Source organism: Muntiacus reevesi, chromosome 1 (assembly GCF_963930625.1).
Source record: "Muntiacus reevesi chromosome 1, mMunRee1.1, whole genome shotgun sequence".
Classification (NCBI taxonomy): domain Eukaryota; kingdom Metazoa; phylum Chordata; class Mammalia; order Artiodactyla; family Cervidae; genus Muntiacus; species Muntiacus reevesi.
In genome coordinates, this window is record NC_089249.1 from 168,036,037 (window position 1) to 168,051,070 (window position 15,034).

Below are 15,034 nucleotides of genomic sequence, written 5' to 3' on the forward strand. Positions count from 1 at the left end.
CCCAACACTGTGCTAGTGATTCACCATTACCACACAGGCTACCCCCATGTTGTACTCCATCAATCAGCTTCTTGTCAATCTGATCAGCTTAAAAATAACAAAACTGTTTCTGAAGCAGAATTATCTCTTAAAATATTTGGTTCATAAACCAGCAAAACCGAAATGCTTAACTAAAGCAGCCAACAGTTCTCTTTCCCCACCCCTCTCTGCTAACTCACATGCAAAAAATAGAAACAGGCTCTGCCTGAAACATGTCTGCCCAAGATAGCAGAAATGTTTCTGCTATGGATGATTTTAGAAAGTCCACACTAGGAAAGCCACAGCCAGCTGTAGAGAACAAAGAGCTTCATGTAACAAGAGACTAATAATAAGAAACATATTCCAAAGCAGCTATACCATTTTATTTCCCCAACAGCAGTGTATGAGGGTTCCAATCTTTCTCCATCTCCAACACTTACTGTCTTTTTATTATTGAGCTATAATTTATATATTCACATACATATAAATATATAATTTATATATTGAGCTCCATAAATGATGGATGCATGCATGCATGCTACGTTGCTTCAGTAGAGTCCAACTCTGTGTGACCCTATGGACTGTAGCCTGAGAGGCTCCTCTGTCCATGGGATTCTCCAGGCAAGAATAATGGAATGGGTTGCCATGCCCTCCTCCAAGAGATCTTCCCAACCCAGGGATCAAACCTGCATCTTTTACATCTCCTGCAGGCAAGTTCTTTACCATTAACACCACCTGGGAATCCCAAATTATAGAAACAGGTATGTTAGACATATACTTTGCAAAAAGTCTCTCCCAATTTGTAGGTTGTCCTTCCATTTTCTTTCTTTTTTTTTTTTTTCCCCTTCCATTTTCTTAATCCAGCGCCTTAGACCGCTCGGCCACGCTACCTAGTTCCTTCCATTTTCTTGACACAGACCTTTAAAGAAAAGAGCTTTTGTTTGGTTTTCTCTAAAGTCCAATTATCTTATTTGTCCTTTTGTTCCTTGTGCTTTTGGTGTCATATTTAAGAATGGTTTGCCCAAGGTCACAAAGATCTATTCCTAGGTTTTCTTCAAAGAAATTTTATAGTTTCAGTTCTTCCATTTAAGTCCATAATCCATTATGATTTAAATTTTATGTTACAGCGTGAGGTAAGGATCCCATTTCACTTTTTTGCATATGGATATCCAGATTTCTTAGTACCACTTGTTGAAGAGACTAGTCTTATCCTACTGAAATGTACTGGCCATCTTTGTTAAAAATCAATTCACCATAAATATGAGGGTTTATTTCTTTTTTTTTTTTTTTGAGGGTTTATTTCTGTACCTTCAATTTTATTCCATTGACCCGTATATCAATCCTTATGCCAGTCTTGATTAATGTAGCTTTGTGGATATTCTGAAATCAGAAAAGTGCAGGTTTTCCAACCTCCTCCTGCTCAGAGAATTTTGGCTATTCTGAGTCCCCTACATTTTCAGATAAATTTTAGCATCAGCACATCAATTTTTGCACACAAAAAAAGAAAAAAAACCAAACAGCTGAGATTTTGTCAAAGATTGTTTTGAATCTGTAGATCAGTTTGGAGAGAACTGTCATCTTCACAACATTAAGCCTTCCAACTTGTGAACGCGGGATGTCTTTCCACAGGGTTTATAGTTTTTTTTCAGAGTACAAATTTTATGCTCATTTTGTTAAATTAATCCCTCAGAGTTTTACTCTTTTTGATGCTATTGGAAATGAACTGTTTTTCTATTTCATTCTGATTGTTCATCGCTGTGTGTGCTTAATCACTCAGTCGTGTCCAACTCTTTATGACCTCATGAACTGTAGCCCGCCAGGCTCCTTTATCCATGGAGATTCTCCAGGCCAAGAATCCTGGAGTAGGTTACCATGCCCTCATCCAGGGAATCTTCCCAACCCAGGGATCGAACCCAGATCTCTCTCATTGCGGGTGCATACTTTACCATCTGAGCCACTAGGGAAGCAGTCGTTAGTGTACAGAAATACAATTCATTTTTGTATGCTCATCTTATATCCTTTAACATTACTAAATTCATATATTAATTCTACTAGTTTTCAATGGATTCCTTAAGATTTTCTACATAAGATTATATCATCTGCAAAAGAGATAGTTTTACTTCTTCCCTGGCTGAGTTAGAGGACTTTTATTTCATTTCAATGCCTAATTGCCCTGGTTAGAACTTCTGGTACAACGCTGAACAGAAATGAAAAAAGTGGACATCCTTCTCTTGTTTCTGAACCTGGGGCAAAAACACTGTCTTCTTTTCACCTTTAAGTACAATGATACCTGTAGGTTTTTCTCACAGATGTCTATTATTAGATTGAGGAAGTTCCTTTTATTCCTAGTTGGTTAGATACTTTTATTATGAAAAACTGTTGGATTTTTTTTTTCATGTTTGTACTGTATTTATTGAGATGATCAAGTGGTTTGGGTCCTTTATGCTACTGTATTACACTGATTTTCAACAGTTACCACCTAACACCTGCTTTTACAATCGGTCTTAAAAATTAGTCTTTTTTCCTATTTACGGATCTCTAACGTAACCCTAATAGAATAGACTGACCCCACATGGGCCTCCACTCCCTGTCCCTTGCCCTAGAACTATCATCTCTGCTCTCGCTAGAAGACAGCACTTTTCCAGATAGATGGCTCTACATTTGGTACTGCTGCTAACCAATTTAAGTTTAACAATTCAGGATACCAAACTGAAGAGGCTACAAAACTAACCGGTCAGAGATTAGGTCTGACTCGTTCTCCCTTTCACGCACAGCCCTTGGCCACGGAGTGGACACTCAGTGTGTGCTCATGAACAGGCTTGTTTCACACTTCCTCCTCCTTCTCCACTCTCTTTATCACACAAGCAGGAATAATAAAAGATCAGTTCACCAAATATTAACAATCCAATCCAAGGATAAAATTAAGTATGTACCACAGTCCTAATAACTACTGCTAAACTAGAAGTTGAGCTTATTCGTATCCCTTCTCTATCTTCCTCAAAGGCAGAGAAGGTCAACTGATCTCAGTCTTTAGCAGACATTCACATTTCAATTAGCAGTGCCAGGTCAGAGTGAAACTCCGCCGCCAGCAAGTCCAGTCAAGACAGCCCTGCTCTCAACAGTCACTAAAGGCAAGATGTAGAAAATTCTTGAACAAACTGGCTAAAATTAAAAAAAGACAGATAGAACAATCAGCCAAGAAACTAACTCACAGCTCATAACGGGTTGTAGGCAAAGGACTGGGCCTGACTGTGTGCTCTGTGCGCCTCTGGATAGATGCAGGAAAGCAGAGTTCAGGTGGCATATCAAATGTGTTTACTATTTTATGCTCTCCTCTGGAGATTATCCTCTCCTGAGTAAAAGTGGGAAAGAGAATCAAGAGCAGCTATGGGTATCTCTAAGGTAACACCTTCCCAAGACTTCACACCCCACTCTCAATATCCCTGAAGAAATCTAAGTTCAAAGACCCCTTCCTGACATTTATTCTATTAAGCAGCTCTCTTGAATTATTAAATAAACCCACAAATATAATACTAATTTCAATTCTGAGGTCTTCAAATTTATAGAGGCAAATATCCACATATGCATTGAGCACCTTTCTAAAAGGAGAGAAGATCCTTTGGGGAGAAGGGCAGTTTTATTGCTGAAACAATTTAACGATGTAATAAAAGGTTTACCTTCACCTATATTACAAAATCAAAGTTATTCTGGAGTTCAGTACTAAAATTCTTTAACTTTTTTACATTGTACTCTACGTAATTTGGTAGAACATGTTTTTAAAATGTGTTAACATATAGGTGAGTGAAAGTCACTCAGTCGTGTCTGACTCTTTGTGACCCCATGGAATTCTCCATGGAATTCTCCAGGCCAGAATACTGGAGTGGGTAGCTGTTCCCTTCTCCAGGGGATCTTCCCAACCCAGGGATCAAACCCAGGTCTCCGACATTGCAGGCGGATTCTTTACCAGCTGAGCCACAAGGGAAGCCTCAATGTGTAGGTACAGATATATACATAAAACTTATCTACGTAAGCACACGGAGCAAACTATTAACAGTGGTTACCTCGGTGGAACAGAAAGGAAGACATGAAGAGGAAGGGGGCAGAAAAAGGGAAAGACATGAAATGGGACAGACAGGATGGGAGCATGTGCTCTTATTTTACATATAAATTTTTTTAGCTAGTGAATTTACAGGTGACTTCCCCCTACCAGTCTTTTTTAAAAAATTGTTAATAACATTCATAGAGTTAATGGTGTTGATTCTCTTAATGTGGAATCAAACATCTACCTACTTTCTTCAGAGATATTTTAAAAATCCAGACAAGTAATTTCCACATAACTCTAAATAAATAAAACTGCACTTTAGCTATTCAAAGTCCATTCTGAGGAAAACTTTATTACAATGGAATATTTTTCCTCTTTTACTACTTAAAAGAAGGCTAAGAAAGGCCAGCCGAATAGCCAACTGGGCTCTATTTTTTTCTTTAATATTTTTATTATGGAGGTATTGAGTCACACATACACAAAAGTAGGAAAAAATAGTGTAAGGAACCCAAATGCATCCATCATCCAATTTTTAAAAAATTATCAACTCTTCGCAGGTGGGCTCAATTCATGATCAAAATCCTAATTAGTCTAAGTGGATACAGCCAGTCTCTGCAGCTATTTCCCCAAGTATATGAGATTACTCACTCATTCACTCACTTAGCATCAGACTCTGCGACCCCATGGACTATAGCCCACCAGGCTCCTCTGTCCATGGGATTATTCCAGTAAGAATACTAGAGTGGGTTGACATTTTCTCCTCCAAGGAGTCTTCCCAACTCAGGAATTGAAACCTCGTATCCTGCATTGCCAAGCGGATTCTGTACCAATAAGCCACCTGGGAAGCCCCTATTTCCCCATACCTTTTCAGTTAAAAAAAAAAGAGAGAGAGAATCCTTCCATTAAGAAATCCAGCCATGTGGGAGTTCCCTGGTGGTCTAGCATTAGGATTTGCCACTTTCACTTGTGCAGGCCTGGGTTCAATCTCTGGTCATGGAACAGAGAATCTGCAACCCTGCATGGCAGGAGGAAAAAAAAAACCCAGGCACGCAACGAGAGGACCCAAAAGGTGCATATCTATATGCAGCTCCCTGTGTGCTCTGAAAATAAGTCTAAAAAGGGGATCATTTCTATCAGTAAATAACAATGACTCTGATTTCAGTTCAAACACATTTAAAGTAAACAGCAAAGTGCAATCTTAAACTGCCTCCTAATTACAGGACATGAGTAGTCCAAAATACTGTGGGTGGGTTGTTTCATCAAGTTGTTTTAAGAAGTGTGACTACCTCATAAGTGAGCAATTATGATGAGAAAAAGAAAATATACATTAATAAACTATATTTTTGGGTTAGCAAGGCAAAAAAGCTAAAGCTTCTAATTCTGCAGAGTCCAAAATTCACATAAAAATTGTCAGCTCACTTCAACTGTATATTTGGCATTTGGAAAAATTACACGGTAATTTTTTTACCAATGTGCTTTTATCCTAGCCTTACTATCAACTTTCCTGAAAATAACCCTTCATTAATAAGATCATATATTTTAGTTTACTTATGCTAACAATGGACCTGTTTACAAAACAAATTCTCAACTGTTCTTCTTAATGGCTGTTGTCAGGCTGCAAAGAATTCAAAGGAGAAACCAGCTCTGGAAAACTTCACAGAAACAATTCAGCACAGGGACCCCTTTGTGTTCACAAACTGGAGGGTTAAGGGACAGCCAGGAAAGCATATACCCTCAGAGAAACAGTATCTGACCTTTGGTTCTTATGACAGGTAACTGCAGCAAAAGGCCCAACTCTGTTGTGTGTTTTCACTACTTTTAAAAAAAAATTAATTATGTTAATTATCCATGGACACACGGATAATTTTTAAAGTGAAAATTAGAAAAATTTCCTTAATGCTTAAGAAGCATTAAGAAAGCTTCCCTAAGGGTAAACTCTGAAGTAGTTTAAAAGTGTACCAATTAAGGAATGCAAAGCCTGACATAAAGATACACATGGATAATTTATCAAGAATACTGCCAATGTGGGAAGTTCTAGCCAGGTGAATTAGCCAGCTCTTATTCACAAAGGTTCAATTCCAAGTCCTCCAAAAGTCAATCTCTATCCCTCCTTTTCCAGACCTAATTTCTCCGGACAGCAAACAGGAGCACGGCATTATTTAATCGCTTAGAAAATTCATAATAAACTGCACAGCAAAACAGAAAAAAAATGATGACTACTTTTGGCCATCTCCTCCAACTTGAGAAAAAGAAGTAATCCCTCTCCAGCAGTACAGCTACTTGCATTGGATGCTTTGGCCTGCCAAATGCCAGGAAGTCCTCTTCTGACAGCGTTCCTCCCCAAAGCCACCAGAAGCCTGTCCTCTGTGGGCGGCTGGGCTGCGGGCTCCTGCCTGACCAGGAAGAGCCCGTCCTGCCTGAGACAAGCCTTCCTGGCATCTCTCCCTCTCAGCCCAAGCATCAGTCATCAATAAATACCACATGCTGCTCTAGCCTATCTGGCTGTTGCAAACTGCATTCTTCCCTCTCTTTCACCCCAAAAATATCAAGATCCTGATCAAGGCAGAATTGATCTTCACTGCCACTGGTGAGCAATGAAAAGCTAAAATAAATAAATAATGGGCAAGTGTTCAGGCCCCAGGTAAAAGGAGAAATTTACCAAGACTCAACTCAACGCTTCATCAATAAAATGAGGATTTGGAACAGCTCTACTACTGACAAAAAAAACTCATACGTTTGCACAAAGTGAGCAGAACATTCCTCATCCTGACTTTAGCCATCCTAAAAAATGGAATTAAGTGGTGAGGGTTGAACTTTTTGCTTTTAAAAAAAAAAAGAATGATCCCTCCACTTCTGTCCCATCACCTCTGAAATTTACTACAGAAGAAATCATTTACGATTCATAACATATTCTACCATTTTAGAAAAACTAGTCCATCTGTCTGAAAATAGCTGACCAGGGACTTGGCTACTTACCTTTGGACTGTACTTCAACTAGCACTTGCAAGGGGGCAATCCACCTACACACACCAAATTCAGGCAGCACCACAGTCCCACTTGGGAAAAAGGAGTTTCCAGAGTGAGTCAGGACTCTGCAACAGGTTCCTCTCAGGCCGAGGGATACTGCCACTAGCTTCTTTCCATCACAGAACCAGTAAGAGGTCACATTTCCTTCCAGCTCTTCAGAGACCGAATTAAGTTTCTCAGTTCCAAAGACTTGGCAAACGCCACACATTCCATCTTTCACTTTTTAAAGAAACAGGACCACACTACTTCTCAATAACTTAGAAAGGTAAGAAAAATGCAGTGAGAACGGTATTTTCCATATCGCACAGAATACAGCATGCTATTAATTATTTCAGGCCTGATTTCCACACAGGAATGAGTTTCATAAATGTTTTTCTTTTTTTTAACACCAGAGAAAATACTGAAAAATTCAAGATCAGAATGACAAACCTTTACAGGGAAACCCCTTTATTCATTCAATCAAACTGCTGTTTCTCCCCCAATGAAAAATAAAAACATATGAAGATCTTAAGATCGCTGGGATATTATATAATATTCACAGAAGGTAACATAATCAATCAATGCTGGAAAATTCTGAAAACTACACACAAGTAATAAACATAGGTCTTAACCACCAATTTGAAAAAAAAAAACTAGTAAAAGAAATTGTATGCAAACAATTTTATACATCGATTTCTTCTATTATAGGTATGCCTCCTAGGAGTAAGAAGTATGCAGGGGGTAAATTCAGCTGTGTTTGCCTGTACTCTGTTTTAAATATATGGTTTATCTAAGAAAACAAAACAAAAGGAAGTGACCTGGAATAAAAGAGGCATTCTGGGGGACTTTAGGAAAGTAACAATCTGTACAGATTTCAGTTCATTCATTTGTTATATGTGGTGAATACTGAACACACAACCTAACTTCTGAAGTTTCAGGTTGTAGACTGGACTTCACAAGCATAAACAGGACATTGCACCAAGTGCTGATTACTGGAAAGGTGAAAACACAAGCCTATCACAATTTTTAAAATTGTTTTGCTTTCTCACTAAGACAGGTTTCACAATCTCCGTATTTTATAGTTACTTTGTTAAGATTAGTGTGAGTATCATTTTCAAAAAACTACTTGTCCTTGAAGTTTTCTTATGTGTTCCAAACAGGGCTTACAGTTTAATTAATAATAGGGTATCAATACTGGTTTATTAATTGTGACAAACATACCATATTAACATAAAATGTTAATAACAGAGGAAATTGGGTATAGGAAATCTAGAGACTATTACTGTTTCCCTAACCCTATATATTTTTTTTAAATATATGTTGAAGTCCTAACACCAAGTACCCGGACCTCATTTGAAGATAGGGTCTTTACAGAGATATGACTGGTGTCCTTATAAAAAGGAGAAATCTGGACATAGAGATATGCAGAGAGAAGATGCTATGAAGAGATACAGGGAGAAGATGGCCTTCTACCAGCCGGAGAGAGAGACCTGGAAGAGATCCTTCCCTCCCAGGTCTCAGAAAGAACGAATCCTGCCAAGCTCCTGACTTCTGACTTCTAGCCTCTAGATCTGTGGGATGATATATTGCTGTTGTCTAACCCACTCAGTCTGTGCTACTTTGTATGGCAGCCCTAGCAAACCAATACATGAATTCTGTACAATTCTTGCAATTTCCTGTTAAACTATTCTCAAACAAAAAGTTCATTAAAAACAAAAGACAAGACTTCCCGCGGAGCCGCGAGCCAAGCCAAGGGTGCTCATGCTCCGCAGAGGCCCGCACGGGGCCTGAGTAAACCCTGATAGAGCCATCGCAAGGCGGGGTTATTGCTGGAATGATGGTGGTTTGGGGAACTCTTTTTCTGGTGAGGCGCTGAAGTCGAAAGACATGTAGGATCACAGTTCCCCGACTAGGGATGGAACAGGGGATAAGAATCCACCTGCCAATGCAAGAAGTGGGTTTGACTTCTGGTCTGAGAAGATCCCACATGCCACAGAGCACCACGGGCCACAAGTACTGAGCCCACGCTCCAGGGCCCGTGAGCCACGACTGCTGAGCCCAGACACTTTAGAGCCTGCACACTGCAGCTCCTGGAGCTTGAGCACCTGGAGCCTGTGCTCCGCAATGATAAGACATCACCACAATGAAAAACCCATGCACCACAGTTAAGAGTAGCCCCTGCCCACCACCAACCAGAGAAAGCCCACGCAAAGCCATGAAGACCCAGTGCAGCCAAAAATAAAAAAATAATTTTTTTAAAAAAGACAAAGGCAATGGTATCCATATCTCACAATTTTAAGAGGATCAAAGCAGACAGGTAATTGGGAAATCCCTGCTCAATGGAAAAAGAATCCATTATCTCAATACACAGTAAGCAAACAGCTAGGACTAGAATCCAGGTTTCATTCAGTGTTTTCCATAACATGCTATTCCAAGACAGGGATATAAAGGTGGTGTAAGTGAGGGACTATGCTGAAATAGATTATCAACCTAAGTATCATGTCCCAAATGAACAGAGCCCAACAGAGTCACTTTATAAACTGGGCTAGGTTCTGCAGTAAGTAGTGGCTTTGGCACCAAAAAAATTAACTGGGTTCAAATTTGTGGGCTCCACCTATTAGCTGGACAAGATACTTACTCTCCTCATCTTCCAAACGTGGCCTACATCTCATAAGACTGCCACAGGAATTAAGAAGTATACAAAGTGTAAATTGTCTGGCATTCAACAAGTGACTTCACACCTTGCTATGTGTTCAGCTGCAACCCTAGACTGGTGACAGGGAGATACTTAGAAACGTCTCTAGGAGAAAATAGATTTCACCACTGATTCTACTTTCCTACTAATGTATTAGTAAGGAATCAGGTATCTTCCTACACAAAACAATAAAGTGCTTAATACTGGCTAAACTGGCACGTGTTGCACTGAAGAGGTTCAGAGAAGCAAGAAAAAGGTCAAATTTTAAGGTCCTGACCTTTGAAGAATAAATCCCTTTGCTGATGAACGGTAGCAGGGAAAATCAATAGCAAACTGAGGGGCCATTCATTTGAACTTACCTCAACAGACCCAGTGTACATGACTTGTGATATCTTCTAAAATTTGCTCAATGGGTATCTGTTAGGCTCAGGACCATCTATGCAACTAACCCTTCATCATTAGAGAAACAGAATGAAAAGCACAGCCAGCAACTTAAATATTATCTCTGACTGACCCCAGAGGCTCCTCTCCTAAATCCCGAGGGGAGGGTGACAGCAATTTCTGTTCCTATTTTAAATGTGTTATCAATGGGGAACACAACATTCCTATTTTTCAGAGGAACTCTCAGCTTTTCTAACTTAATAAAGATACTACAGGCTATGTTAACTAATCACCTATGGCCTCCTTCTGATTCTCATTATGATAAACCCTTCTTAAAAACTAAGTTAAAACAGCCAATCATAATACAACTATTTTTTTAATGAAATTATTAAGACCTTGGGCTTCCTCCAATCAAAAAAAAAAAAAAAAAAAAAAAGACGACAACCTTGGACTGAATCAGTGGTACACACTGCAATCAGAGCTTTTAAAAAAGTCCATCTATCATTCCAATCCCAAAGAAGAGCAATGCCAAAAAACATTCCAACTACTATACAACTGTGCTCAGTTCACATGCTAGCAAGGTAATACTCAAAATTCTCCAAGCCAGGCTTCAACAGTACATGAACTGTGAACTTCTGGATGTACAAGCTGGGTTTAGAAAAGGCAGAGGAACCAGAGATCAAATTGCCAACATCCTCTGGATCACAGAAAAAACAAGGGAATTCCAGAAAAAACATCTGCTTCACTGACTACGCTAAAGCCTTTGACTGTGTGGATCACAACAAACTGTGGAAAATTCTTTAAGGAAAAAAAAAAAAGAGAGAGAGAAGGGAATACCAGACCACCTTACGTGCCTCCTGTGAAACCTGTATGCAGGTCAAGAAACAACAGTTACAACCAGACATGGAACGATAGACTGGTTCCAAACTGGAAAGGAGTACATCAAGGCTGTATACTGTCACTCTGCTTATTTAACGTCTATGCAGGATACATCATGTGAAATGCTGGGCTGGATGAATCACAAGCTGGAATCAAGACTGCCAAGAGAAATATCAATAACCTCAAATATGCAGATGATACTACTCTAATGGCAGAAAGTGAAGAGGAACTCAAGAGCCTCCTGATGAGGGTGAAAGAGGAGAGTGAAAAACCTGGCTTAAAATTCAACATTCAAAAAACTAAGATCATGGGATCCGGCCCCATCACTTCAATGGCCCCATCACTTCATGGCAAATAGATATGTAAACAGTGACAGATTTTACTTTCTTGGGCTCCAAAATCACTGCAGATTGGTGACTGCAGTCATGAAATTAAAAGACACTTGCTCCTTGGAAAAAAGCTATGTTAAAATGCAGAGACACCACTTTGCTGACAAAGGTCTGTATGGTCAAAGCTATGGTTTTTCCAGGAGTCATGTACTGATGTGAAAGTTGAACCATAAAGAAGGCTGAGCATCGAAGAATTGATGCTTTTGAACTGTGGTGTTGGAGAAGACTCTTGAGAGTCCCTTGGACTGCAAGGGAATCAAACCAGTCAGTTCAAAAGGAAATTAAGCCTGAATATTCATTGGAAGGACTGATGCTGAAGCTCCAATACTTTGACCACCTGATGCGAAGAGCTCACTCACTGGAAAAGACCCTGATGCTAGGAAAGATTGAAGGCAAGAGAGAGAAAGGGACGAGAGAGGATGAGATGGTTGGATGGCATCACTGACTCAATGGACATGAGTTTGAGCAAATCCAGGGAGACAGTGAAGGACAGAGAAGCCTGGCGTGCTGCAGTCCAGGGGGTCGCAAGGATTCGGACACGACTTAGGAATTGAACAACAATGATCTATCAAGATACTTTCAGGAAACTGAGAAAGGAATTCTAAACCACTGACTTATGTACACACTTTACAGATTCCAAGGATTAGATCTCTGGTCTCTCTTCATCAAGCAATCATCCCACCATCAGTACATAGACAGCTGCTACTTACACAGAGTTCTACATAAAGCCTGTTCTACATTAAATAGGTCTGTTTACAACTCTCTTAGGAGATAAGCTGTTTAGTATTGCTTATAGAGATATCTTTACAGGATCAAATATCTTCCCAAACAAGTTCATCACACAGAGGTTGAGAGAGGGGAAAATACATGTTTTAATTCATCTCCTTATATGTCACAACTATTACTGCTTTGAACTATGAACACTGCAGGAATTCACCCCTTCCTGCAGAAGTACGAGCCCTAAGAGCTGCAGAGGCCCACACATGTGGCTGAAGTGTGGCCGGCCTGAGCCGGGGTGCGGTGCAGGTATAAAACACAGGATTCCAAAGACTTAGTACAAAACACAGAATGCACAACATCTCATTCATTATTTTTATATTAATTATATGTTGAAATGAGAATGCTTTGGATATATTAAATTGTATAAAATATACCAATAATTTCATCTGCTGCTGTATATTTATTACCTTAATGTGGCTGCTAGGAAATTTGATATTACGTATATGGCTCACAATGGACTTCTCTTGGATGGTACTGTCCCAAAGGACAATGATTAGGTCTTTTTTTTTTTTTTTTTTTTGATTACTTTCGGCTTTAATCCCGTATTATACACATCCAAACTGTTCTATTTTTTAAAGCAAAAGGGGGACGGGCAGATCGCGACTCCCAGGCATCCCGCAAAGTAGGCGGGTCACCTTAGGGGCAACCTTTACCCGCTCAAAAATTCGTCTCACATTAGCAGTGAGGATTCGGGCGTCACCCCGAATCGTTATTTTCCTTACTCATAAGTTTAAGGCATGATTAGGTCTTTTCAAACGCTCAAGTTCTGAACCTTATTCACTATTAGTCACTTTTAAATTCATCATTTATTTTTGTTGTTTCTAGTCTTCATTCACTTCATTCATTCCTCACTTTCCTGTTGACGGAAAACCTGATGTCTGTTTCAGCACTTCACCAGATAAGTTGAGGGGAGGAAAAAAGAGAGAGATGTCTTAAACACACACACACACACACACACACAACTCTACACAAAAAAAATGAAAAATAACTTCAAGATCTGCTATCATTCCAGATCTTACCAGTCACCTCGGTCTACAAAACAAATGAAGAACCCAACCTGCTGCTTTCATCTAAAATGAATTATTAAGGCATTATACAAAGTTATCTAAATTTAGAGACTGCCTAACTATTCCAAGCCCAGTTAGATCCAAACACTCAACCAGAACTCAGTTCAGGGGACTTCCCTAGTGGTTCAGAGGCTAAGACTCTTCAGGGCGACTCTCCCAATGCAGGGGGATCAGGTTCAATTCCTTGTCAGGAGAACTAGATTCCACATGCTGTGACTAAAGATGCCACAACTAAAGATCCTGCATGTTGCAACTAAGACCTAGCAAAGCCAAGTAAATATTTTAAAAAATAAACAAAGAACCCAGTTCAGATACATGTGACCAGTGCAACCCCCCTCTCCGGCTCATAATGAATATATTAACTACATAAAGAAATACGTCTAATTATATTCTAGAACATCTTGTATTTTTTTTTAAAGAAACAAAATCGAATTCATCAGATTTATATATGAAAGTTCCAGTTTCCCATAATTTCAAGATTCTAAATTATCTGGCCCCTATGCCTACTTCTTCAACATCATCTCAAACCACTCTCTCCCCATTCAGTCACTACATTGGAGCCACAAAGGCCTTATTTCTGTTCCTGAACACTTACAAGCATCTACAGTCTCGGCACCTTTATACCGGCCGTTCCTGCTACAAACACACTTCTGCAGTCTACAGAATGATTGGCTCCCTTCTCATCTTTCAGATCTCAGCTTATCACCCAACTCAAAGAGGTCTCTCTTCCTTAGCATTCTACCTAATGACACGTCACTCTTATTTTATAGTTCTACTTCTTTCCTAACACTAAGGAAACCTGAAACGATCTTATTTGCCTTCCCAAACTAGAATGTAAGCTCCCCAAGAACAGGAATCCTGTCTGTCTTGCTCACTGCTGATTAACCCCAGCATAGAGAATAGACACAATAACAAGCACTCAAGGATATACTGACTGAATGAATCCAAAAACTCAAAAGCAGATTTCAAAGAGTCTAAAAGAATCTTAGAGGGGAAAATCTAGTAGGCTTATTTTTTGAAGTATGCAACTGGCTTCCTATGTAAGGGCCCTGCCTAAGCCCTTCTAGTTTTTGTTTTCCAATACTAAAGTCTCTTGAAGAACTGTCCTAGTTCCACATAGTGAAAAACAGTAAGTATGGAAATTTCAAGTATATTTTGCTTGCTGAGTCTGGAGAAAGGAGAAAGGTTTATTTAAGGTGAAATAAAGTACTCATAATAAAATCACTACTTGTACAAGATTATACAAATAAACAGAACAAAACACAAAGGGTATATTTAAAAATATACCCTATTAATACACTCTCAAAAAGATGATTTTTCAAAACACTAGGAAAAAAAAAAACACTAGAAAAAAGGATAAATGAATAGTTGCTGCTGCTGTTGCTGCTACGTTGCTTGAGTCGTGTCCAACTCTGCGCGACCCCACAGACGGCAGCCCACCAGGCTCCCCTGTCTCTGGGATTCTCCAGGCAAGAACACTGGAGTGGGTTGCCATTTCCCTCTCCAATGCATGAAAGTGAAAAGTCAAAGTGAAGTTGCTCAATCGTGTCCATGGACGACCCCATGGACTGCAGCCTACCAGGCTCCTCTGTCTATGGGATTTTCCAGGCAAGAGTACTGGAGTGGGATGCCAGTGCCTTCTCCAATGAATAGTTGAGACAACTGATCAATGAGTTAATACAAAATGTTAAGAGTCCTTCTTCTTACCATAAACAAAACTAAAATTCCAAATATACTAAATAAATGTAAAAAAGCAAGCCACTAAAAAAGAAAATAC

General features: G+C 39.5%; 1 protein-coding gene and 1 non-coding gene across 6 annotated transcripts in view; both read right to left on the reverse strand.

Moving 5' to 3' along the window:
* The window catches only part of THRAP3 (thyroid hormone receptor associated protein 3), a 70,669-nt gene that overhangs the window by 26,067 nt on the left and 29,568 nt on the right, over positions 1 to 15,034 (reverse strand). The window contains exon 1 of one of the 5 annotated variants that reach the window (XM_065916371.1): positions 7,037 to 7,165. The exons of the other annotated variants lie outside the window; for them this stretch is intronic. The gene's annotated coding sequence lies outside the window, so the exon portion shown is untranslated. Of the gene's footprint in view, positions 1 to 7,036; positions 7,166 to 15,034 lie in introns of those variants that run through there. 5 annotated transcript variants of the gene reach the window in all.
* LOC136156557 (U12 minor spliceosomal RNA) lies at positions 12,780 to 12,929 on the reverse strand. Its single transcript, XR_010661073.1, has one exon. It is a non-coding gene; the product is annotated as a U12 minor spliceosomal RNA (small nuclear RNA).